Here is a 25,615-nt window from a genome sequence, read left to right as displayed (position 1 = left end):
GGTGTAAACCTGTGATTTTTGCCTTTATAAAGACTGTGTAAACCCTGTCAACTCCTTCCAAGGGAGCTGGCAAGCAACTTGTTCACTCACACCTCAAAGCAGTGATGCTGTGAGGTGCTGGGGAGAGGCTGACAGCCAGTGTTTACACAGTCTCTTCAAAGGCAAATGTCACAGATCTACACCCATCAGGTGGTCGGATGAGATAAGATGGGGATTGGGGAGCTTCCCAGGCTGGTGGAAACCAGCGGGAAGTTCTAAGACGCCGGGCCCCTTCAACTGTCAGAGTAGTTTTATGGTTTGGGAAATTAATGCCATACAATGCTATATGTGCAGTCTAGTTTTGACACCAAATAGGTTAGTTCCTGGAGCTTATGGACATCTGTGTAAACAATGGCTGACTAGGGCTCAGAAGTTCCTGTTTGTGCAACCTCTGGGTCCTTGGGGATTTTTTATTCTGCTTACTGATGGGGAATAACTTTGGGTCTGGGGGTAGTTATTTTTTATCTCTATACCCTGCCTCATAAATAACATGTGCTACCTCAGATAAGGGTCGCATCCCCTAGTCCACATCCTGTTGACCAGTCTCTGCAGCTGGCCACCCTGCCTCATAAATAACATGTGCTACCTCAGATAAGGATCGTCTCCCCACACCAAGGACATATTTCCCCCGGGCCCTGTCTGAACAATAATTGGTCAAATTGTATAACTTGTTTCCCAAGGATTGGCTGCCTGCGTGCAGACCTTGCTGTAATACTTTAAACTTATTGGCTGTAAAAGCACGAACTCTGTTGTAATGGACTGTAGAACTGTATAAAAAGGCACTCTCGAGACAGATCGGGGCTCTCAGCCACTGACCCGAACCTCACGGATCTCGAGGTCATGTGTACCTGAGAAGCCCCTAGCCCAGACACTGGCCCGAACCTTGCGGATCTCGTGGTCTAGTGGACTTGGGAGCCCGAGCATATGCCTGAATAAAACCCTCTTGCCTATTGCATCCAGTGGTTCATGTGTGCGTCCTTGGGTGCGGGTCTCCACGGGTCTTTCAGGATCTTTTGAAGTCCCTTCCAAAAATTTAATTCAAATTAATTTAAAATTTTAAGAGAAGTCCTATATTCTGGGGCATATATCTTTACTAGTAAGGAGTGAAAGCTGAGCTATTTGTGTGATTGTTAGTGACTTATGTTAGTACAGAACTAGGTAAACCAAAAGCTTTGTTACTATATCTTAAGTTTTTTTTTTTTTTTTTTTTTTTTTTTGCCAGTCCTGGTCTTGAGCTCAGGGCCTGAGCACTGTCCTTGGACTTTCTCAAGGCTAGAAGCTCTACCACTTGAGCCTCAACACCACTTCCGGCTTCTTTCTATATATGTGGTACCGAGGAATCGAACCCAGGTCTTCATGCATGCTAGGCAAACACTTTAACCACTAGGCCAAACTCCCGGCCCCTTAAGTTTTTATTTTTAAAAAATTATTTCATATTTTATTTATTTTTATTTGTATTTTTTTTGCCAGTCTTCAGGCTTGAACTTAGGGACAGGGCTGTCCTGAGCTTCTTTTGCTCAAGACTAGCACTGTACCACTTGAGCCACAATGTTACTTCTGGCTTTTTTATTTATGTGTTTCTTAGTTTAGATTCAGATAAAACGTTTTCCTTTCTATATTCCTTTCTTGTTGGAGACTGCCTCAGGGTCTCTTAACTTGTTGACTAAGACTTTTAACATGATAGGTTTTAGGCTGCTATACTCTGTTTCAGGAAAGACCACAAACACCTGGACCAAATTGCCCCCATCCTCTCCCCCCCATCAAATTGCCCTGTCTTGTTCTCACAGACCTGTTATCTTTCTCACAGACCCCTTATCTTAGCAACCAAATTGCCCATGTCCTGTTCCCACTGACTCATGCTGAATTTTTCTTTTGGTTTTTTTACTGAGCCTAGTTCCTGCCTTAGGGCTCTTTATAAGCCCCTGATGGTTTTCAATAAACAGACCTTGATAAGAACACTGTCTTGGTCTCATTTCCTTGTGTTTGTCTGTCCCACTCATTTAAGGTAGGGTTCCCTCTCGGGTCTCAGTTGACTGAACCCCGCGGGCCGGGGCACTTTCTCTTTATTTATACAGGGCTAGACTGCTCATAAACTTTGTTTGATTGTTGGCCATATTGCTTGAACTTTGGTACTGGACACTGTCTCCTGGGCTCAAGGCTAGTGCTTTCTCGCTGATTTGGTTTTTTTTTTTTTTTTTTTTTTTTTTTGGCCAATCTTGGGGCTTGAACTCAGGGCCTGAGCACTAACCTTCAGCTTTCTCAAGAGTACTGCGCAACCAATGAACAACATCTCCACTTCCAGCTTTTGCTGTACATATTATACTATCGTACAGGAATGGAACTTAGGCTTCATAGCATGCTAGGCAAAATACTCTTATCATTAGACCTCACTCCTGGCCTTGCTCTATCACTTTGAATCACAGCAACACTTCCAATTTTCTACCACTTGAATCACAGCACCACTTCAGTTTTCTGGTCACTAAATGGAGATAAGTATTTCACCGTCTTCTCCTTGGGACAGCTTTGAACCATGATACTCAGATCTTAGCCTCCTCAGTAGCTAGGATTACAGGCGTGAGCCCAGCACTCAGCTGCTTCCTCTTGCTTTACCCTGTCTTTGGTTTACAGAAATGTGTCATCTGACCAGAACATTATTCTTGAGGCAAAAAACTTTCTTTGTGTGTTGCCTTCTGATGAAGGAGAAACAAGAGACATAGCTAGCTAGCTAGCTGCTGGTGGCTCACATTTATAGTGTTACTCAGTTAGCTGACACCTGAAGATCAAAGATTAAAGCCAGCCCAGGCAGACAAATCAGAGTGACTTTTATCTCCAAATAAACAGCAAAAAGCAGGGAATCAGGTATTGCCCACATGGCAGAACTCTAGAGTTTAGCAAAAACAAAGTAGAAGAGAGATCCTGAACTTTAGCCACAGTACTGGCATAAAAAATATATTTAAAAGTTATTTGTGGAGAAACCATTGATTTTTAATCCCACAAGGTTCAAATAGCAGAGCTATGTGCACGACAAATATATTTATGAAGATAGGAATAATATAAAGCATTATTTACGAAGACAAGAATAATAAAGAATTACTAACTTTAAATTTTTTTTTTTTTTTTTTTTTGCCAGTCTTGGGCTTGGGCTCAGGGCCTGAGCACTGTCCTTGCACTTTCTCAAGGTTAGAGCTCTACCACTTGAGCCTCAGCACCACTTCCAGCTTTTTTCTATGTATGTGGTACCAAGGAATCAAAGCCGGGGCCTTCATGCATACTAGGCAAGCACTCTACCACTAGGCCAAACTCCTGGCCCCTAAATTTTGTTTTTTTTCTTCAAGGATTCTATGATAAGGACAGTTGAGGTTGGAGTTCTAGTAAACATAAAGATGACTACAGCAGTTTTGAGTCTCGTGACTTTAAATGAAAGCCCAGTTATTAAGGTAAGAACTTAGCTTATTTGTATACATAAAAGTGGTATATGTCAGCCAAGAATAATAAAAATGAATGGAAAAGTCCTGAAATTAGCACACAAACACAAAAATTTAACATGAAGCTTATCTTCATCAACAGATTGGGTTTTGGCAAAATGTTGAGGATACATTAGCCAACATCTAATTAATTATTGAACACTAATATCATTTTAAATACTTGAACATTATATTTAAAATTTTTAAATGCTTGAACATTATATTTTAAAATTTGTAATTATAAAGGTATTATGCAAAGAGTTACATATATAAATTAGGTAATGAATACTATATTATTTTTAAAATTATGGTTATTCAGGCATTGTGGCTCTGTAATCCTAGATACTCAGGAGGCTGAGATCTAAGGATCAAAGTTCAAAGCCTGCCCAGGCACAAAAGAACCTGAGACTCATCTCCAGTTAACCTCTAGAAAAAGGGAAGTGGAGCTCTGCTCAAGGGTAGGTTGGTAGCCTTGTGCTGAAGAGCTCGGGACAACACCCAGGCCCAGAGATAGGATGGGTAGCCTAGAACTGAAGAGCTCAGGGCGTGTGCCCAGGCTCAGGGGTAGGGTGGTGGCCTTGAGCTGAAGAGCTCAGGGACAGTACCCAGGCCAAGTTAAGTCTCATGAGCCACAAAATAAATAAATAAAAATTATGGTAAATGCTCTATATTGTCAAAAGAGCATTTCACAAATGGTGTTAATATATATATATATATATATATTTTTTTTTTTTTTTTTTTTTTTTTTACTATTTCATAGAACTTGAACTCTGGGCCTAGGCATTGTCCTTAAGTTCTTCAGCTCAAGGCTACTGCCCTACTGGTTGAGACACTGTGTGTGTGACATAATAAATAAGTAGAAATTTTGTGTGTGAGAAATACTAGCTTTTATCTGGACCCTGGTGGCTCAGACCTGTCATCCTAGCTACTCAGGAGATCTGAAGACTGCAGTTCAAAAACAGCCCCAGCAAGAAAGTTACTGAGACTTTATTTCCAGCTAACCACCAGAAAACCAGATGTGGGGCACTATGGATCAAGTAGTAGAGCAGTAGCTTTGAGCTGAAGAGCTCAGGGACTGTGTCCAGGCCTAGAGTTCAAAGTCATAGGACTGACCAAAAAAAAAAGGGAAGAAAGGAAAGAAATTCCAACTTTTGAGGTATGGTCTCTTGCTAGGAAAGCATACCTCTTATATATACTTTTGTTTTCGGGTTTTTTTTTTTTTTTGCTGTCATAAGCAAAAATGGTGACCCTCAGATCTCACCCTCTTAGGTAGCTAGGATTATAGGTGTGAGCCACTACCAGGCATTTCAGTTCTTTTTTTTTTTTTTTTTTAATTTAAAGAAGGTATTAATGTTGATTTTGACATCATATTTCAAGTAACGTGTTTAACAAATAAGTATTCAAGAAGGGACTTTCTATATACTTCAGGCATTTCTTAGACAACTTTTTTTTTTTTTTTTTTTTTTTTTTTTGCCAGTCAGCCTGGGGCTTGAACTCAGGGCCTGAGCTTTCTCAAGACTAGAGCTCTACCACTTGAGCCTCAGTACCACTTCAGCTTTTTTTCTATGTTTGCAGTGACAAGGAATCGAACCTGTGTTTTCTTGCATAATAGACAAGCATGTTACCACTAGGCTGCATGGTCAGCCCAAAATTTTCTTAAATTTTGGCTATAATCAGCCTTTTATCGTGATCCTTCCACCTTTGTTTTCCTTTTTATCTTTTTTGTTTGTTTGTTTTTGTGGGTCATGGGGCTTGGCCTATTTGCTGTCCCTGATCTCTTCAGCTCAAGGCTACATCCCTATTCTTGAGCCAAGACCCACTTCCCATTTCTAGAGATTAATTGGAGATAAAGATCTGAAGTCCTTTTGTGTCCAGGCTGGCGTTGAACCTTGATCCTCAGATCTCAGCCTCCTGAGATCTGAGCCACCACGCCTGGCCCCATCTTCACTTTTGCCAAAGTAGGATGGATTATAGGCATTGTTACTTTTAGAAATGTTAAGCAGTTGAGCCAAGCATGGCACCAGTGGTTTATACATATAATCCTAGTGATATAACACAGAAAGCATAGAGGCACCCCATCATTCAGTGTAAATAGCTAGAAGTTTTACTAAGCTACAAGGCAACTACACCCCACTAGTGGGATAATAGTGTGTAGCAACAGCCTTCCATCTAGTGGGGCCCAAGAGTTGACCTAGTGGGAGAGAACTTGCCTAACAAGCACAAAGACCTAGGCTTGATTTCTTGGCACCACATACATAGAAAAAAGCCAGAAGTGGTAGGGTTCTAGCCCTGAGAAAAAATCCAAGGACAGTGATAAAGCCTCAAATTCAACACCTAGGACTGGCAAGCAAAAAAAAAAAAAAAGCGGGGGTGGGGGAGGGGAGACTAACATGAATGGTAACCAGTCATCCAATCATTTTAAATCAAACAGGTGTCTCATTGGTCTATGGTCTACAATTGAACCTATCATTGTGAGAGTTAACATTTATGCAAGAAAGCTGAGTTCAGAAGAAATTACAAATAGCAATTCATCTCCTTGATTGATTCTCCCTGAGCCTTGTGTTTAGAATAACAAACAGAAACTATGACTAATTTACCCTAATTTCTCTTAGTAAAATTTCCTTTTTTCATTTTTGCAAAGGTCAAGCCAGCTTTGGCCACACTGCTTAGTAGTCCCATTTTTAGACTCAGAACATAATTTTTTCATGGCGGATATTTCACATTCCAATGGGGCCTAGGTTGGTGGAGGTTCCTCCATAACATTTTCCAGAACTTTTACTTTTGATGGTGCTTTCTGGAGGGCTCCCAAATTTCCTGATTCCTTCTGTAAACAAACTGGTCCACAGAATAAAAATTTGCAGGTTCAGGAATTGATGTGGGGCTAGCACAGGACACATCATCCAATTTGGGTAAGGGCTGGGGATCTATATCTAAAACTGAGTTACCGAGAAGGCTGGAAATCTGCGTGTTTAAACCCAGCTCAGATAAGGAAATTTATGAGCTAGGCTTGAGGGGCTCATATTGTAATCTGAGCTATTCAGGAGTCTGAGATCTGAGAATCATAGTTCAAAGCCAGCTTGGGTACAAAAGTCCATGAGACTCAACTCCAATTAACTACCAGAAAACCAGAAGTGGCACTGTGGCTGAAGTGGTAAAGCAGTAGCTTTGAGGTTAAGAGCTCAGAGATAACACCTAAGACAGAGTTCAAGCCACAGAATGTTGAGGGGGGGAGGAATGGAGGAAGGGAGGGAAAATGCATGAGACAACTCTTCTCTCAAACAAAAAACTTGTGGATTCAAATGCAGTTGAAAAGGCCATGAATCTGATCACAGTGACTTAGGCCTGTAATCCTAGCTACTCAGGGAACTAAGATCTGAGGATAAAGGTTCAAAGCTGCCCCAGCACAAAAGGACATGAGACTCTTACATCTAATTAACCTCTAGAAAACGTGAAGTGGGGCTTGACTCAACAGTACTTAGATAACTTAAGAGCTCAGGGACAGTGCCCAGGCTGAGTTCAAGCTCCATCACCCACACACAAAAAAGAAAAAGCTACGGGCCCTCATCTCAGCACACACAATTAAAAGAAAAATTAACCTATTACCCAGGAACCTATTCTTTTTTTTCCCCCTGCAAGCACTGACTAGAACTGGAACTCAGGGCTTGGGTGCTATTCTTTAGCTTCTTTTGCTCAAAGCTAGTGCTTGCCCTCCAATGAACAAAGCCCTGGGTTCCATTCCCAGGTATCACATACAAAGAAAAAGCTGGAAGTGGTGCTGTTGGCTCAAGTAGTAGAGTGCTAACCTTGAGAAAGCTCAAGTACAGTGCCCTTAGTTAAAGCCCCAGGACTGATAAAGAGAAAAAAAAAAAAGTGTGGCCAACTTTCCTGCCTGGGCTGACTTCAAATAGCAATTTTCATTCTGATCTCAAGTGCCTGAGTAGTTAGGATTACATGCAAGAGCCACCAATGCCTTGTTTACTAAGGTACCTTTCTAGAGATAGTAATATAATACCTTATATATGTGCAGATTTAATGATCATGGTAGTAGTGACTGTGAGGGTATTGGCATCCGTGGTGACAGAACTGGCTTTGGCAAATTTGAACAAAGTGGACATGGTTGTTGGTGTGACAGATCAACATGATTGGTCCAAACCTCTTCCACCAAATGAACGCTTAGAGCAGTAAGTTAACTTTGGAAATGTATGATACTTATAGTGAAACCTTTAACATACTATGATATGTATTGAAAATGGAGGAGAAAGGAAGGAAACAGTCTGGATTTAGTTTTCCATAGGTAAGGACTGTTAATTGAGCAACAGTGAGGGACCCAGCCTTCCTGAGGGCTTCGAGACTGTGTGTCTGAGCTGGGACAGGAATGGCTTTCATGTTATCTCAGCAATGAGGCAGAAGTTAATGCAAAAGGAAGTGGGAGGCTTTTCAGCTGGGCCAGGATGAAATTTTTTTTTTTTTGCCAGTCCTGGGCTTGAGCTCAGGGCCTGAGCACTGTCCTTGGACTTTCTTAAGGCTAGAGCTCTACCACTTGAGCCTCAGCACCACTTCTGGCTTTTATCTATGTATGTGGTACCGAGGAATCGAACCCGGGTCTTCATGCATGCTAGGCAAGCACTTTAACCACTAGGCCAAACTCCCAGCCTCCAGGATGAAATTTTTACAGCCAGGTTGGGATAGATTGCCCAGCTGAAGTCAGGCAGTCTGCATGTATGGCCAGCTTGCCATCACATTCCTGGGCAAACATGGTATTTGGTGGGGTCTATCCTACGTATAGTATCTTTGGGTATATAGAAACAATGGGCCACAAAGGGAAAGGCAATTCCTTTGTAAAGGATTTTTGAATGCATAAAAAGTTGGGCTAAGAGGGGAACAACATGGAGTTATGAGAACAAAGCAAATTCCTATTATATATACTAATTTTTATTTCAGGGAACTTTTTTGTGGAGGGAACACTGGGATTAACTTTGAAAAATATGATATACCAGTAGGAGCAACTGACAATAACTGTCCTACACATATTGAAAATGTGAGTTTTTGTTTACTTTTTATTTAGTCAGTCATGGGCTTGAACTTATGGCCTTTCCTGGGTGCTGAACTCTTTTACTCGAGTCTAGCATCCTAGCACTCTGATCTACAGATCCACTTCTGGTTTACTAGTGTTTACTTGGAGATGAGTCTCAGACTTTCTTGCCTGGGCAGGCTTTGAACTACATTCTCAGTGGCTCTTCAGTAGGTAGGATTCCAGGCATGAACCACCAGCACCTGGTTTTATTTTTTAAGCTATGTGCTATGAAAAAAAAATGATAGTTACAATTATGAATAATTTGAAATTGAAACTAATATCTGTATTAGACCAAGAATTTTTTTCATTTTGGTAAAAAAAAAAAAAAAAAGAGTACCCTGGCCAGGTGTGGTAGCTCACACCTCTAATTCTAGCTACTCAGGAGACTGAGATCTGAGGACTGAGGTTCAAAGAACTTGAAACTCTTATCTCCAGTTAACCACTAGAAAACGGGAAATGGAGCCTTAGCTCAAGAGTAGGACAGTAGCTTTGAGCTGAAGAGCTCTGGGAAAACACTCAGGCCCAGGAATAGGCTGGTAGCCTTGAGCTGAAGAGCTCAGGGATAACATCAGGCTGAGTTCAAAAATCCAGAAGTGGTTCTGTAGCTCAAGTGGTAGAGCTCTAGCCTTTCTACAGAAAGCCCAAGAACAGTGCTAAGGACCTGAGCTCAGACCCCTGGACTGGCCAAAGAAAAAAAGAAAAGAAATATTTATATTAATCATTTATTGGGGTTATTTTGATTATATTAGTGTGAAATAAAAATTTCTATGCTGGTGGCTTACCACCTGCAAATTTTAACTACTCAGAAGGCTAAGATCTCAGGATCATAGTTCCAAACCAGCCTGGGTAAGAAATCCAGAGTATTTTTTTTTTTGCCCTGGGACTTAATCTCAGGGTTTAGATGGTGTCCTTGAGTGTCTTTGGGCTAAGAGCTAGTGCTCTACCACCTGAACCACAGAGCCAATTCTGGCTTTTTCTGAGTAATTCATTTGAAACAAGAGTCTACAGACTTTTCTGCCCAGGCTGATTTCAAATCACCATCCTTAGATCTTAGCTTTCAGAGTAGCTGGGATTGTAGGCATGAGCCACTAGTGCCCAGCCCGGGACAATCTTATGTCCAATTAATGAACAAAGAGCTAGAAGTGAAACGTGGCTCAAACGGTAAAGTAAGAAGCTTAAGGGACCAGGCTGGGAGTTTGACCTAGTGATAGAATGCTTGTCCAAACATGCAGGAAGGCTGGGGTTCAATTCTTCACTACCATACACACAGAAAAAAATGGGAAGTAATGCTGTGGTTCAAGTGGTAGAGTGCTAACTTTGAGAAAAAAGCCACAGGACAGTGCTCAGGCCCTGAGTTCAAGCCCCAGGACTGGGCTGCCCCCCACAAAAAAAAAAAAAAAAAAGAAAAAACCAACTCAGGGATCAAAACTTAAGTCCAATCTCATTTCTGGCATACACAGATCATGCCACCCTCCTAACTCCTATAGATGTAACGTTTCTATTTATATTGACTTAGTTTAACTTCTTTTATAGTTCAGCGATATAGAGATGGGAGAAATTAGCCTGGGGAACATTGAGCTTATTGGTTACACAGTGCAAAAGTATGCTATTCCTATTATCAGAGAAAAAAGAGACTTAATGGCTTGTGCGCAGACAAGTAAGTTTGCTTGTTAAAGAACAAAAGAATACTTTAACTGAGACTTACTATAAAGTAGTATTTAGGAAACCAGACTGTGACCTGGTTTAGAGTGCTTGCCTTGCATTCATGGAGACCTAGGTTCAATTCCTTGGTACCACATAATGGGGTGGGGGGAGGGGGAGGGGTGCAAACCAGAGTGGTGCTGTGGCTGAAGTGGTAAAGTGCTAGTCTTGAGAGAACCCAAGGACAACCCAGGCCCTGGGGTCAAGCCCAGGACTGGCAAGAAAAAAAATTAAGAATAATAAAATTAGGCCGGGAGTTTGGCCTAGTGGTTAAAGTGCTTGCCTAGCATGCATGAAGACCGGGGTTCGATTCCTCGGTACCACATATAGAAAAAAAGCCGGAAGTGGTGCTGAGGCTCAAGTGGTAGAGCTCTAGCCTTGAGAAAGTCCAAGGACAGTGCTCAGGCCCTGAGCTGAAGCCCAGGACTGACAAAAAAAAAAAAAAAAAAAGAATAATAAAATTAGCTACTCAGAAGGCTTACATCTGAGGATCAAGATTCAAAGCCACCCCAGGGACTAAAGGTCCTGAGACTCTTATCTCCAATTAACCAGGAAAATGGGAAGTGGGGCTTGGCTCAAGGTGAGGGTGTGGTAGCCTTGAGCTGAAGAGCTTAGGGGCAATACCCAGGCCCAGGAATAGGGTGGTAGCCTTGAGGTGAAGAGTTCTGGGCCAGGACAGCACCCTGGCCCAGAGTTCAGGCTATACAACCCACAAAAAAAAAGAATAAAAATTGCACTGGAGTCTAGTGGTAGAGTGTTTACTTAGCATGCAGAAGACTGGGTTCAATTCTTTGGTACCATATACATAGAAAAAGATGGATGTGGTTCTGTGGCTCAAGAGTTAGAGCTCTAGCCTTGAGAAAGACCTAGGATAGTACTTAGACCCTGAGTTCAAGGCAGGGCTGGCCAAAAAAAAAAGTAATATTTAGGGAAACCTGTCTATTCTGTTTTTCTGATAGGCTAAGACTAGTTGGTGTATGTCTTTTTGTCTTAGGCGTTTGAATCTTTACTGAATGTGACTAGTATTTTTTTTTTTTTTTTTAGCAAAAGCCTTTGGGGAAGTTTTTAGCAAACTGCCAGCTTAGATTGCTAGCACATTAAAAAAAAAGTATAAATTTGATGAGATGAGAATTAGTGTTATAAATACAAAATGTAAAAATCAGAAAAATATGTAAAACAAAGAAAAGAGGGGTGAGAGCATGCCTTAGTGATAGAATGCTTGCCAGAAGCCCCGGGTTCTATTCCTTGGTAACATATACAGGCACAAAAACCAAAAGTAGTGTTGTGACTCAAATGGTATAGTGCCAGCCTTGAGAAAAACCCAAGGACAGTTCCCATGCCTTGAAGTTCAAGCCCAGGACTGGAAAAAAAATAAAAATGTGCATTCCAGTTTTTGGGGGAATGAGTCAGAGATGTGTAGAATTGCTTATCAATTTGGTTGTGGGTGAAATGAATAGTATTTCTTATGTTTTGTGTGCTTTATGTTTATTGATATATATTCACATGCTTGTCTTCCTTTGCATTAAAAAACTTGTCTTTTTATTTTTGGTATTCAACTAAAATTCATCTTATGTTTCAATACAACAATTAACAAGAAAATTACATAGAAAAGTAGGAAGTGGTTCTGTGGCTCAATGGTAGATCTCTAGCCTTGAGGAAAGCCCAAAGGACAATGCTCAGGCCCTGAGTTCAGTCTCTAAGACTGGCAAATATATGAAACAAGAACGAAAAAGAAGGAAGGAAGGGAAGAGAGAGGGAGGGAAAAGAAAGAAAACTTCGTTATCAGGCACTAGTAGTCATTTTTAAAATCCTAGCCAGTTAGGAGATGGAAAAATGAAATGAGGACTGTGGTTTGAAGCTAGTTCAGGCAGGAGACTCTATATATACAACCAAACACCAAAAAAAAAAACCCAGAAGTGGAGCTTTGATCATATGGTAAAGTGATTAATTGGAGATAAGAGTTTTATCATAGAATTTCCTGCCCCAGATGGCTTTGGACCAGGATCACTGATCTGAGGCTCTTGAGTAACTAGGATTATAGCAGTGAGTCACTGGCAGATATCTTCTGTTCCTGGATGTTTTTATTTATTCTGTGTGGGGGGAGTTAATGTGGGGGTTTTTTGTTTGTTTTTATTTTTGTCTTTTTTGTTGTTGTGGGTCTTGGAGCTTGAACCTGGACACTGTCCCTGAATTCTTCAGCCCAAGGTTACCTCCCTGCCCTTGAGCCAAGCTCTACTTCCTGTTAATTGGAAATAAGAGTCTCAGATCCTTTTGTGCCTGGGCTGGCTTTGAACCTTGATCCTTATATTGCAGCTTCCTGAGTAGCTAGGATTACAGGTGTGAGGCACCAGGCTGGCTCCTTTTTTGTACTGAGGATCAAACTCAAGACATTTGCACTTTCTAGCAAATGCTTTGCCAATGAGCTATGTTCCAGCCCATTCTGGCTGTTTTCTGTTTGTCTTGCCAGACTGAACTCAGGGCCTGGGCACTGTCCTTGAGCTCACACTTTTCTCAAGGCTAAAACTCTACCTCTTTAGTCATTTGAAATATTTTTCTATTTATGTGTTACTTAGTAATTTAACCAGGGCTTCATGTATGCTAGGCCAGTACTCTACCATGGGGGCTACATTCATGGTCCTAATAACAGACAAACTTGATAGTTTGTCACCATAAAGAACTGACAATTGTTTTTAACAAAGTAAGATAAATTTTCTTTAGATAAAGTTGTTAAGGCATGGCTTTTTAAAACAGGCTCTGGAAAAACAGCATTTGTTCTACCCATATTGAGCCAGATGTACACTGATGGTCCAGGAGAAGCTGTAAAGATGATGAAGGTAAAAACTTACTCGTAAAGTGATTTTTTTTTATTTTGTTGTCGGGGTAATGTATAAAGAGGTTACAGTTACATTTATCAGGCAGTGGGTGAATTACTTCTCACATATTGATACATCTTCTCATGTTTTTGTCCCCACTTCCTTCCTTCCCCCCACTCATCTTGTTTTCCCTCCTTCCCTTTCCTATTTCAAATAAACATATATACAACATACCAAATAACAAAGTTAGATGCAGTAACCACGTGAAATTAACCATCGGCTTAGCTTTTGAACTATTGTGATCCTCTGCAAGAAGAATCCTAGATGTGTACTAATTAAAGTAATGAACAAGAATTACTATAGATCTCTAGTACAACCAGTTATACATTACTTTCTGGTAAATTAGATTACATAAGTCATCTTGTTCTTATTTGAAACAAAAAAATGGAAACTATTGTATTTTATTTAATGTTATACTTACTCTTAGGGAAATGGAAGATATGGGTGCTGCAAACAATATCCAGTCCCCCTGATATTGGCTCCCACAAGAGAATTGGCTGTACAAATCTCTGCGGAAGCCAGAAAAGTAAATAAGCCTTTGATTGTTGATTTAATTATTAATTATAATATTTCTAAGACTAATAAATTTTTTTGCTTATAGTTTTCATACCGGTCTAGAGTTCATCCTTGTGTAATATATGGTGGTGCTGAAATTGGGCAGCAGATTCGGGACTTAGAATGTGGATGCCGCTTGTTAGTAGCCACTCCTGGGCGTCTACTGGATATGATGGAAAGAGGAAAAATTGGATTAGACTTCAGCAAGTATGTTAGTTTTTACAAATGGAGATTAACTTTTTGTAATAGTAATGCTATTTTAATTTTTTTCTTTTTTGGTCGGTTGTGCGGCTTGAACTCTGGGCCTCAGCACTGTCCTTGAGCTCTTCAGCTTAAAGCTGCTACCTTACCCCTTGGGCCTCAGTGCCACTTCCAGTTTTCCAGTAGTTTAACCACAATCCTTTGGTATCAGCCTCCTGAATAGCTAGGATTACAGGTGTGAGCCACTACATCCAGCTTTATCTAAAAGTTTTTAATTATAAGATCATTTCTTCTTATAATACTTTGTCTTAATTTTAATATTTTTCACTGATTTTAAAAATGACAGTGAAAAGTGAAATTTGACATTTTGAGACTCTTTAGTTTCTGAATAGTTTAGCATAGTTAATTTTAGAAACATCATACTCAATATGTTTATGATATGTAGCCAGTAACTTGCCTAAATCTGTTTTTCATTAACAGATATTTAGTGTTAGATGAAGCTGATAGAATGCTAGATATGGGATTTGAACCTCAAATACAACGAATAATACAACAAGATACTGTGCCATCAAAGGGTGTTCATCACACCATGAAGTTTAGTGCTACTATTCCTAAGGAGATTCAGGTATTACTAAAATTCCTCCAGTGGAATGTTTGTGTTTTTAGGTGATTGTTTGGATAAGTTATGTAACTTACAGGATAATTTAAATGTTTCCCCACGCATGCATTTTCAGATGCTTGCTTGTGACTTCTTGGATGAATATATTTTTCTTGCTGTAGATAGAGTTGGCTCTACTTCTGAGAACATCACACAAAAAGTAGTTTGGATAGAAGATTCTGACAAAAGGTCATTTCTGCTTGATCTTTTAAATGCAACAAGTAAAACATTGTATCATAGAATCTGTTAGTGTAAACTTAGTCCCTTTAACTATTAGCTCTTCAACTTTCTTTGTTCTCTTGTGTTTTTTAAGATGATAATGTCAAGTATCTGTTAACAAATGTTTCTGGATTTTCAGGGAAATATTCACTAACTTTAGTATTTGTGGAGACTGAAAAAGGTGCAGATTCTCTAGAAGATTACTTACAACATGAAGGATATGCATGCACAAGTATTCATGGAGACCAATCACAGAGAGATTGGGAGGACGCTCTTTACCAGTTCAGATCAGGAAAAAGTCCAATTCTAGTGGCTACTGCTGTATGTATATGTTTTTTGCTTTTTTTACTTAGTCACTTGTAAATTTTGCTTTCTTTGAATTAATGTTTGTTCCTTTTAGGTGTTAGCAAGAGGTCTGGACATTTCAAATGTGAAGCATGTTATCAATTTTGATTTGCCTAGTGACATTGAAGAATACGTACATCGTATTGGACAAACAGAGCGTGTAGGAAACCTGGGTAAAATGTTTTTTGTTTTTTAGTGCTAGCTCTGAGGATCAAGATTCAAAGCCAGACTGAAACTCTTATCTCCAATTAACCTCTAGAAAATGGGAAGTGGTGCCTCAAGGGTAGGGTGGTAGGCTTAAGCTGAAGAGCTCAGGGGCAGTACCCAGGTGGAATTCATGACCAACACAAAAAAAGTCTCATAGACTTTCCTAGGCTTACTTTGGACTGTGGTTTCTCAGTGCTCAGCCTCCTGAGTAGATAAGATTATGGGTATGTGCCACTAACGCCTATCTTTTTTGTTGTTGTTGTTGTTGGTCCTGGGGCTTGAATTCAGGGCCTGAGCACTATCATTGGGAATTCTCAAGGCTAGAGCTCTACCACTTGAACCACTGCACCATTTCCAACTTTTTCTCTGTATATGGTACTGTGGAATTGAACCTGGGTCTTCCTGCATACTAATAAGCAAGCACTCTACCACTAGGTAAAACTCCCAGCCCCAAGCCTATCATTTTTAAAAAATATACTTTGCAAAGTATTTGACACAGTATCCTAAAAGGTAATCCTTTAATTCTGGGTGAAACTTAATAAGTAAAGCTAGTGAATTCTTTTTGTTGTTGCACTATCTGGCAAAATTTCAAATGAAAAATGTTTTGTATCATTACATTATAGGTAACTTAGGCTTCTAAGTAGTTTTGTTAATTTTTTAGGCCTTGCCACATCATTTTTTAATGAAAGAAGTATAAATATCATCAAGGATTTGTTGGATCTTCTTATTGAAGCTAAACAAGTAGTACCATCTTGGTTGGAAAGAACACCATTACAGGGGTAGCAGTCGTGGGTGGTCTAAGACATAGATATCATTTTTAGCCTTTATTCTGTTACTTGTTTGGACAAGAAATTATACTTTGTGGGTTAGAGTGTGGCCTAGTGGTAGAGTGCTTACTTAGCTTGCACAAAGACCTGAGCTCCATTTCTCAGTATCACTAAACAGATAAAGCCAGAAGTGGTAATAAGGCTCAAATGGTAGAAAGCTCACAGACAATGCCAAGGTCTGGAGTTCAAGCCCCACAACTGACATGAAGGAAGGAAGGAAGGAAAGAAGGAAGGAAGGAGAAAGAAAGAAGAAAAAAATTATACTTGTTATCTAAACAGTTGAATTAATTTTAGATTAATTTTTTTTCTTGTCATCATGAGCACTGACAAGAACTCAAGAGTATGGTCACTATTCCTGAGTTCTTTTGCTTAAGGTTAGTGCTCTATAACTTTAGCCCCAGTACCACTTTTCGCTTTAATTGGAAAAAAGCATGCACAAAGATCTGGGTTTGATTCCTTGTTACCACATACATGGAAAAATCCAGAAATGGTGATGTGGCTCAAGTGGCAGAGGGCTAGGCTTGAGGGACAAGCCCAAGAACATTACTCAGGCCCTGAGATCAAGCCCCAGGACTGACACACCAAAAAAAAGTGATCATGGGACTGCAAATTTGGCCTAGTAGTAGAGTGCTTGTCTAGTAGACACAGAGATCGGGGTTCAATTTTTTAGTACCCCAGATAGAAAAAGCAAGAAGTAGGCCGGGAGTTTGGCCTTTTTAAAAACAATGTAAAAATTTAGCTCAGAGCCTTCTCCTAAGCTCCCGCTGTATGGGTGTGAAGGACAAGGCCGGAAATGCAACTCACCTGAATAAAGCCTTGCTTTTTGCATTTCGCAGCATCTGACTCTTGGTGGTCTCTGGTGGTCTTCCTGAGACTTGGGTATTACATCTCAAGGCTAGAGCTCTACCAGTTAAGCCTCAGCACCACTTCTGGCTTTCTTCTATGTATGTGATACCAAGGAATCTAATCCAGGTCTTTGTGCATATTAGGCAAGCACTCTCCCACTAGGTCAAACTTCCGACCAGAAATAGCCATTTTATTTGAATTTCATATCCATGGATCACTACATAATATCTTTCCTTAAAGATTCAGTGGAGGATTTGGTGCCAGAGACTATCGACAAAGTTGTGCATCCAACAATTCCAGTTTTAGTAGTATTCTTGTCAGCAGCAGTCGCAGTAATGGAGGTGGTAGTAACAGAGGATTTAGTGGAGGTAATATTAATCTTTCTATTGAAGTTATAACACATTCACATACATATAATGTTAGGTTTCAATCCCCAAATATTAGGGTCTGTGATCAAAGGAACAAGTCTGACACAAAAGTGGAAGTTAACAGAGTTATACTGCGCCTAGCATCCAGAGTCATAATGACTGGTCAGGGCCTTCTATTAAAGATGTGATTGAGAGAGCAACCCGCCTAATCTTACAGGCTAGTTACAGCCATGTGGTTGGGCTTGGCCATACACAGGTAGCCAATGGAATCTCAACATACTTGAGTGACTGCTGAGGTGACCACTGATGCCTTTGTTGTTTGAGCTGACCTATTATCTCAGTGGTCTCCTGCTGCACTACTCTGACAACAAAGGAAAGGGGAAAGGGATTTCCTTACCCTCAAGGAGCTCTGGTAGCTCCACCTGGTCAGGCTGTGCCTGTAATCTGAGCTCAGGGAATTTACAGTCCCCAACTTGAGTCAAGTACTTTTTGTCTTGAGGCCTGGAAATGCCTTTAGGAAATGGAAGAGGGATCTCAAAGGGGCCCCTATTTTAGGGGGAAATCTAGAGAGGGGGTCCCTTCAATACACATCTTCACACAAGTACAGTCGAGTTTTCTAAAGAACAAGCTTTTTTATGCCCATAGTAAGACATGAACTCGGGTCATTGGCAAGTTAATCTATATACTGCTCTGCCTTATGCTAAGGAATGTTTGAACTGTTATCTCGACAGGTTAACTTGCCCCATGTCCTGTTTTCTCAGGCCCTGTTTCCTGCTTACCATGATATGCTTGCAAATTAAAAATTCTGCTGCGCTAGCCCCTGCTTTAAAGCCCTATATAAACCCCCTCTGACTTTCAATAAACAGACGTTGATCAGAACACTGTCTTGGTCTCATTCTTTGTGTTTGTCTGTCCCACTCATTTAGGTACAGTTCCCTCTCGGGTCTCAGTTGACTGAACCCCGTGGGCTGGGGTAGATTGGCGCCCAGCGTGGGGCTCGAGGCATGGGAACCCCGCCTAAAGCTGTCGCCACCGAAGAAGCACTGCGCAGTCCAAGCCACCCCAAATTCAGAGCACGAGGAGTACCCGCCTGCGTCTGCTGCCAAGGTAGGAGAAATTCGACGAATTGGGACAGAAACTTAGTAAGCAAGAGTTCAAGGCTTAAAAGCTTCATTCAAAACACAAGGAACTTGGGTTAAAAACAAAGATTCAAAGGCATTTTTCAATTACCTAGAAGAATTATATCCTTGGTTCCCCAAAGAGGGAATGATTAATGAGGTTAAATGGCAAAGAGTTGGGGACTGTTTAAATGATTAAGAAGATTCATGTTTTTATAAGAATTTTCATGTAATTATTGCAGTTGTGGTCAAATAAGGAACATATTCTGCTTGAAACTATAAATAGTGTATGCTTGGCCATGTACACTGTAAATAGCCTTTTCCAAATGTGTTTGACAAGGAATTGTTTTTATGTAGTTAAAATGATCATTAATCTTAAAGATTGCTTTTTTACAATTCCCCTATACCCTGATGATACTTTGTTGGCCGCTCAAGACAGGCCAGATCTACTTTCTAAGGCCTTTCTTAACCTTGGCTTGCAAATAGCTCCTGATAAAGTCAATGTCGTGTTGACTGCCTCCATACCCTTAGATATTCAATGGCTCAGGCCTTATTTAAAATTGCCTAATAATATCTTTTTGTCCCTCAATGATATTCTTCGAGGAGACTCTGACCCCTCCTCCCTCCACAAGCTTACAGCAGGCTAACATTGCAGGCCTTGCGTCAGCTTGATTTGGACATCTCCCAGTTAAAAGTTAGACCCTTAAAGAATCCACACAAGTCTCAGGTAAAACAGCAGGCCCCTCCCTTACTTGTTTCTCCAATCACTCCCTCTCAGATTAAAATTACCCCAGGGCGGTGACAGCCAAAACAAGGAGGCAGAAATCCTGGAGTGAAGGGGAGTCAGGAAATGACTCCCCTCAAGGAGATCAAATAGACCATTCCGATAATCAGAGTGAGGAGTCAGAAGAAGAGGGAGAAAGAGGCCCCCGGTTAATCCTCAGAGCCCAAAATAATTATCGGCCTTTCAGATTTAAACAAATTAAAGAACTAAAGAATGCTGTTTCCTTTTGGGCCAACTGCCCCTTTTACTCTGTCTCTGTTGGAAACCTTGTGCTCATAATACCTCACTATCTATGATTGGGAAACCCTGGCAAAGGCAGTTCTTAGCCGAGGTCCATATGTTTCCTGGAAAGCTGATTATACTGAAAGATGTCGAGAGCAAGAAAGGAGCAATGTCCTTAAACCAGAAATGGCCAAGTGGACGCTTAAAAAATTATTAGGACAGGCTCCCTATAACACTATTGAGTGACAAGCCAGGGTTTCTCCTGGGTTGTTAGCACAGGTCCAGCTTGCTGCGCTGCAGACCTGGAAGGCTCTATTTTTTCCTCCATTGCTAAAATTCGTCAGGGAGGGGCCAGGAGTTTGGCCTAGTAGTAGAGTGCTTGCCTAGCATGCACAAAGACCTGGGTTCAATTCCTCGGTACCCCACATAACATAGAAAAAAGCCGGAAGTGGTGCTGAGGCTCAGGTGGTAGAGCTCTAACCTTGAGAAAGTCCAAGGACAGTGCTCAGGCCCTGAGCTCAAGCCCAGGACTGGCCAAAAAAAGACTATGGCATTAAAATTCGTCAGGGACCACAAGAGCCTTATAATGAATTTGTGGGGAGACTTACTGAAACCGCTGAGCGTATTTCTGGTAGAGACGAAACTGAGAGTGATTTTATTAAACACCTGGCCTTTGAAAACACCAACGCCGCCTGCCAAGCTGCCAAGTTACGGTCTCATCGGCGCCATAAGACTCTCTCAGATTATATAAAAATCTGCTCAGATGTAGACTCCACTTCCCGAAATATTGGCCTAGCTATTGGAGCGGCACTCCAAGAGTTACACCCAGAAAAAACTGCCTGTGTTTTAACTGCCCTCAGGCCAGGCGAGACACTTTGCTCGGGAGTGCCCACAGCCCAAAATTATTAACTCAGCTCCCGGGAACTCCCCACAGCAGGGACAAATTCCGCCCTTTTGTCCACGGTGTAAAAAGGGCAGACATTGGGTTTCCGAGTGCCACTCCAAGACAGGTATTCAAGGAAAACCTTTAACTTCTGGGCTGGCGGGAAACTACAGGAAGAGCCAGCCTCAGGGCCCCAGTCAACAAACTTCTGGGGCAGTCAGATTTGTTCCCCACAGCAGGTGGCCCCTGCAGTGTCTCATCCCTCATAGGGGCCACCCCAGGGAGCGCAGGACTTGACCTCTGTTCCTCCACCCATACAATATTAACCCCTGAGGTGGGAACCCAGCTCCATCCACTGGAGAATTTGGGCCCCTGCCGCCAAATGTATTTGGCCTTATTTTAGGAAGAGGCAACTCAGTTATTCAGGAACATAATATTTCACCTGGCATAATTGATAATGATTACACAGGTGAGATAAAAATCATGGCCTTTGCACAGGATGGCCCTGTCTCTATTTATCCGGGACAGAAAATCGCTCAATTGGCTTTATTACCCCTAAATACTAATAACCCAAGCTTCTTAAAATCTAGAGAATCCTCTAATTTTGGCTCCTCCGATGCCTATTGGGTCCAGGCCATTATCCCTTCTAGACACATTACTTTTGGATACAGGAGCTGATGCCACCATTATTGCTCAAAATTAATGGCCAGTCACTTGGCCACTTACCCCCTCATTAACACATTTAAAAGGAATCAGCCAGTCTTCCAAACCTTTCCAGAGCTCAAAAATTTTAACATGGGAGGATCAAGAAGGAAGTAAAGACACAGTTCAGCCCTATGTAGTTCAAAATATCCCAGTTAACTTATGGAAGAGGGATATTCTCTCTCAAGTGACGCTTTTTATGTGTGGGCCAAATGAAATTGTAACACAGCAAATGCTTAGTCAAGGAATTCTTCCCGGCCAAGGGCTTGGAAAAGCAAAGCAAAGGCCTCCGGCCTAGAAACTGCTGCAGGCCCAACTCCTGGGTGTAGCTGGCCTAGCAGCATCTTAGCAATTGGCATGCCCCCTGTGCTGGCCATAGCCATTCAGCCGCTGCTCTTAAAGAGAACCTGCCCTATAATCTCTAGGGAGAGACAAGATACAGATGTTGTGACATTCTATGATGACTGCATTAGTTATGAAAAAAATGGCATAGAACTGCTCCCCAAATTCTAGGGGCCACAGCCTAATCGCATGGGGAGCAGTGGCCTATTGGCCGGAAAAACAATCGGGGCTACTAAAATTAAGAAGGATCAGGCAAATACAAGTTTCAAATACAGGTTTATTCATAATCTCCCCTCAGTAAGTATGCTCATGGGAACCACCCAACCAGGGCTCCCAAGTCTTTCACCAATTCCTAATAATTTGTATATTTATGCTATTGAGATAAAAGATTGCTTTTTTCTAGAAACAGTGGTTTTCCTTTAACAACCTTTTTTGTAAAAGATGCCTAGGTGAAAAGCAAAGGCCTCTGGAGGTAAGTAGAAATCGGCCGACCCCCTGTATGTCTGTGTTTTCTTTTTAAGAACGTGCACTGTGGTCCTAAAACAGAGAGAAAAGAAGGCTGGATGCAGCAAAGTCTCTAAGGCCTGGGTGGTCAAGGGATGCCTGACCCCCCTTCTGAGTTTCTTGTTGATAACAGGGTATGCCTGAGAGTCCCACCAGCAAGACTTGTCTAAATCTAAAAACAGCTGTTTGGTGAAAACATTCATCTGAACACATGTTTTTGTGTTAAGTGTATCTGATTAAGTCCAATTTTCTTGTTATATGTCAATGTCTGATTTTGTTTCAGAGCCTTTTGTAGGTAGGTGAGGATGGCCTCAGCCTGCCAGCTACCAGGAAATGGAAATTTATCTTTCCGTCACTCTGGTAGTTTAAGGCCCAGCATGCCATCAAAAGTTTAGGAGTTACTTAAAAGTCTCTGCTTCTCTGTCTTGTTCGTGTTACATATTTTTCCTTGTCCAGTTTTGTCTTTAAAATTGGTACCAGTTTTAAATATGGATCCTTATGTTTTTTCTGCATGTACTCAAGCGCACATCCTTGTTATCTATTTGAATGTTTCTGGGAAGTAAAAGTTTTGGCCCCACTCGGGCCTGGTATGGCCCCTCCCAATCAGCTGCAGTTCAGGTGACCAGAGGCCAGACAAAACAGCTGCAGGCTTCCTCTAGCTTCCTTTTTCCTACAACCTGCTGAAGTGACAGCCTGGAGACAGTTGGTGGCAGGACACAAATTTCAGTCTTAGTTCTCCTAAGTTTAAGACTCCCATCCAACTTTCATCTGTAAAAGGTGGTATGGTAATTTGTCTAATATCTGGAACTAGCTCTGAAAAAATAAATTTCAGCTAGTCGCTTCATTAAAAAGCTTTGTTTTAAAACTTGGTTGTTACCCACAAGAATAAGATTAGCAAAAAATCTCTTGTCACTAAACTTCTGGAAAATGTACGCCTGATATTAATTTTGCGCACTTTAAGATCTTTGAGTATGAATGTGTGTGTGAATGGGTGTGAATGAATATATTCAAATTAAATTGTCAGCATGCTACGTAAACAAAGGATAAATTTATACTTGAAACACAAAAGCAATTGGGTAAATCTGTTTAAACTTCAAGAAAAGTATTAGGTTTAAATGTTTCCTATGTCTCAAAGGTGCATTGTTCTAAAGGGAAACTGGTAAAAAGTATTTTTCTAAAGATCTTGAAATCTGCATTTTAAAAATCTGGTATTGCAATGGATACAGCTGTTTACATTGCAAACATTGTATCCTATTTAGCACAGAGGTATTAGGGAATTTGGGATTTATTACCTTAAGTTAAAGTTTGGAGATATGTATTAAAGATTTAAATGTGAATTTGTTTATTAATGTCAAAAATTTTGCCTGTGTGTCTTTTCTTGCAGACTGACACTAGAAATCTGATGGTAAAATGTGGATAATGTGATTAGTATTTTAAAGGAATGTTTAAAGGTTTATCTCCATGCAATTGGGTGTATTTAAAAAAAAAAAAAAAGGGAAACTAAGTCCAGACTTAGACTTTTGGTGCACTGTTGTCCGTAGTTCTTGCATTAGGGAAAAACTGTTATTTGAGTTTAAACTGTTGTAGTTCTAGGCAGTAATCTAAACTGCAGGAAAAAACAAAAAGCCTCTTCTAAGGTAAGGGGAGTGCCTTGATCCCTAGGGGGCCTGGAGACAAAAGCAAGTTCCTTGAGCCCTTGAAGGTTTTTCAAATGCAAATAAAGACTAAAGGGTTAAATGTTTAAGCAAATATCTGTAAAAGTTTTAAAGAACATTAGAAAAGAGTTTCTGAACAAAATTTGAAAGTGAAGGGACTACCAAAATGATTGCTTAATTGCTATTTAGCCTGCTCTTGTAAGTCTCCTTATAGCAATTTCCAGCTGGCCCATGGAGAAGGACAGCAATCCTTATTCAGATGTAACTTTGGCTCTTACCAGGTTTCAGGTAATATCATGCTTAGACTATTTCTGTGTTGACCAATTGAAGCATAGTTAGAGTCACAGGGATTACGTTCCCCAGACAATCAAGAAAATGCCTTTGCAAATGGTTGCTAAGTAAGCTAAACTATTGTAGCCAAAGAAGGTTTGTGCAGTTGTTAAATGTTGAATATGATCTCTAGTTCAGAGCAAATCATTGCTCCTGATAGCTAATCCTGGCAACCCCTTGGTAAAATAGGCTAAACCTTTTAAGGTCCTTGGTCAAGTACAGAGACAATGCCCCTAAGTCAGCTTGAAGAAGTTACAGAAGCTGAATCTCCTCCCATCAATCCCCTTTAGAAAAAGGGAATCATTGGGAGAATTCACCGAAGTCAGGCCTTAGGTTAAGCTTCTTTAACCAGTTTGTGCAGAAATTTGCAGGCAATCCAGCAGGAGGTGTGATATTCCATTGGAGTTCCTGAGAGATGAAGCTGCTGCCACATATTCTGCCCTGCCTGATTCCACCACCACCACACAACTGTTCCCTGAGAGGACTGGAAAAACTCTTGGTGATGGGAATTGGAGATGTACAAGCATTATCTAGTACTGTCCAATATTTACAGGACCTGCTAGATTCCTTGGCAGAGGTAGTACTTCAGAACAGGAGAGGGTTAGATTTGTTAACTGCAGAAAAGGGAGGTATCTGTTTGGCTTTACAGGAACGATGTTGCTTTTATGCAAACAAGTCTGGCATCGTCCAGGGCAAAATCAAAAACCTTCAGGAAGATTTGGAAAGAAGGCGAAAAGAGCTGGCTGATAACCCCCTCTGGAGCAGATTCAATGGACTCTTACCTTATCTCTTGCCCCTGCTAGGACCCTTGCTTGCTTTATTACTAATTGCTATGATTGGACCATGTATTGTTAATAGACTTGTTTCATTTATTAAGCAGCAGGTAGATACTCTGATGGCAAAACCCATACAAATCCATTACCACCGATTGGCTCATGAAGACCTGGATGTACCATATGGCTCTCCTATGGAGACTGTGCCTTAGTCCCACGTGGCGCACACCCTCTGGGTGAAGGCATCTGCTTAAGAGGTGCACTGCTAGTGCAAAGGGGCTCGTAAGGCTAGCAAGTGGGACCCCTTGAGAGATACACGCGATAGCATAGGGGTTGGTGTCCCATCATCATGGGACGCGGCCTTGTGAGTACCAACCAACAGTTTGCTCCCCTTGTTCCACCTCCAAAGTGCATGAGGGATCAGTTCCTCTGTCTCCCCTCTCAGATTAATGCCTATCATCACCAATGATGCCATATGTGTTCTATATTAAAAACAAAAAAGGGGAACTTGTTGGAGACTGCCTCAGTGTCTCTTAACATGCTGCTTAATACTTTTTAATATGATAGGCTTAGTAAAAAAAAGTTTTAGGCTGCTTACTTTGTGCTGAGACATCTGGATCATTATCTTTATTTACTGGTTGCTTTGCTCTGTATTTAGAGACATCTGGACGGCTGTCTTGACAAAGTTAATCTATAGACTGCTCTGCCTTATGCTAAGGAATGTTTGAACTGTTATCTCGACAGGTTAACTTGCCCCATGTCCTGTTTTCTCAGGCCCTGTTTCCTGCTTACCATGATATGCTTGCAAATTAAAAATTCTGCTGCGCTAGCCCCTGCTTTAAAGCCCTATATAAACCCCCTCTGACTTTCAATAAACAGACGTTGATCAGAACACTGTCTTGGTCTCATTCTTTGTGTTTGTCTG

General features: G+C 41.0%; 1 long non-coding RNA gene and 1 pseudogene across 1 annotated transcript in view; both read left to right on the top strand.

Moving 5' to 3' along the window:
• LOC150040334 (uncharacterized) overlaps positions 1-25,615 on the top strand; it is a 74,995-nt gene that overhangs the window by 43,478 nt on the left and 5,902 nt on the right. The window lies entirely within an intron of this gene.
• On the top strand, positions 7,095-24,902 carry LOC150040335 (putative ATP-dependent RNA helicase Pl10; annotated as a pseudogene).

The sequence above is a fragment of the Megascapheus bottae genome, chromosome Y, assembly GCF_031878675.1.
Source record: "Megascapheus bottae isolate mThoBot1 chromosome Y, mThoBot2.hap1, whole genome shotgun sequence".
Lineage (NCBI taxonomy): Eukaryota > Metazoa > Chordata > Mammalia > Rodentia > Geomyidae > Megascapheus > Megascapheus bottae.
The sequence above is the reverse complement of the archived record's forward strand: the minus strand, read 5'-3'. Positions and strand labels throughout refer to the sequence as shown.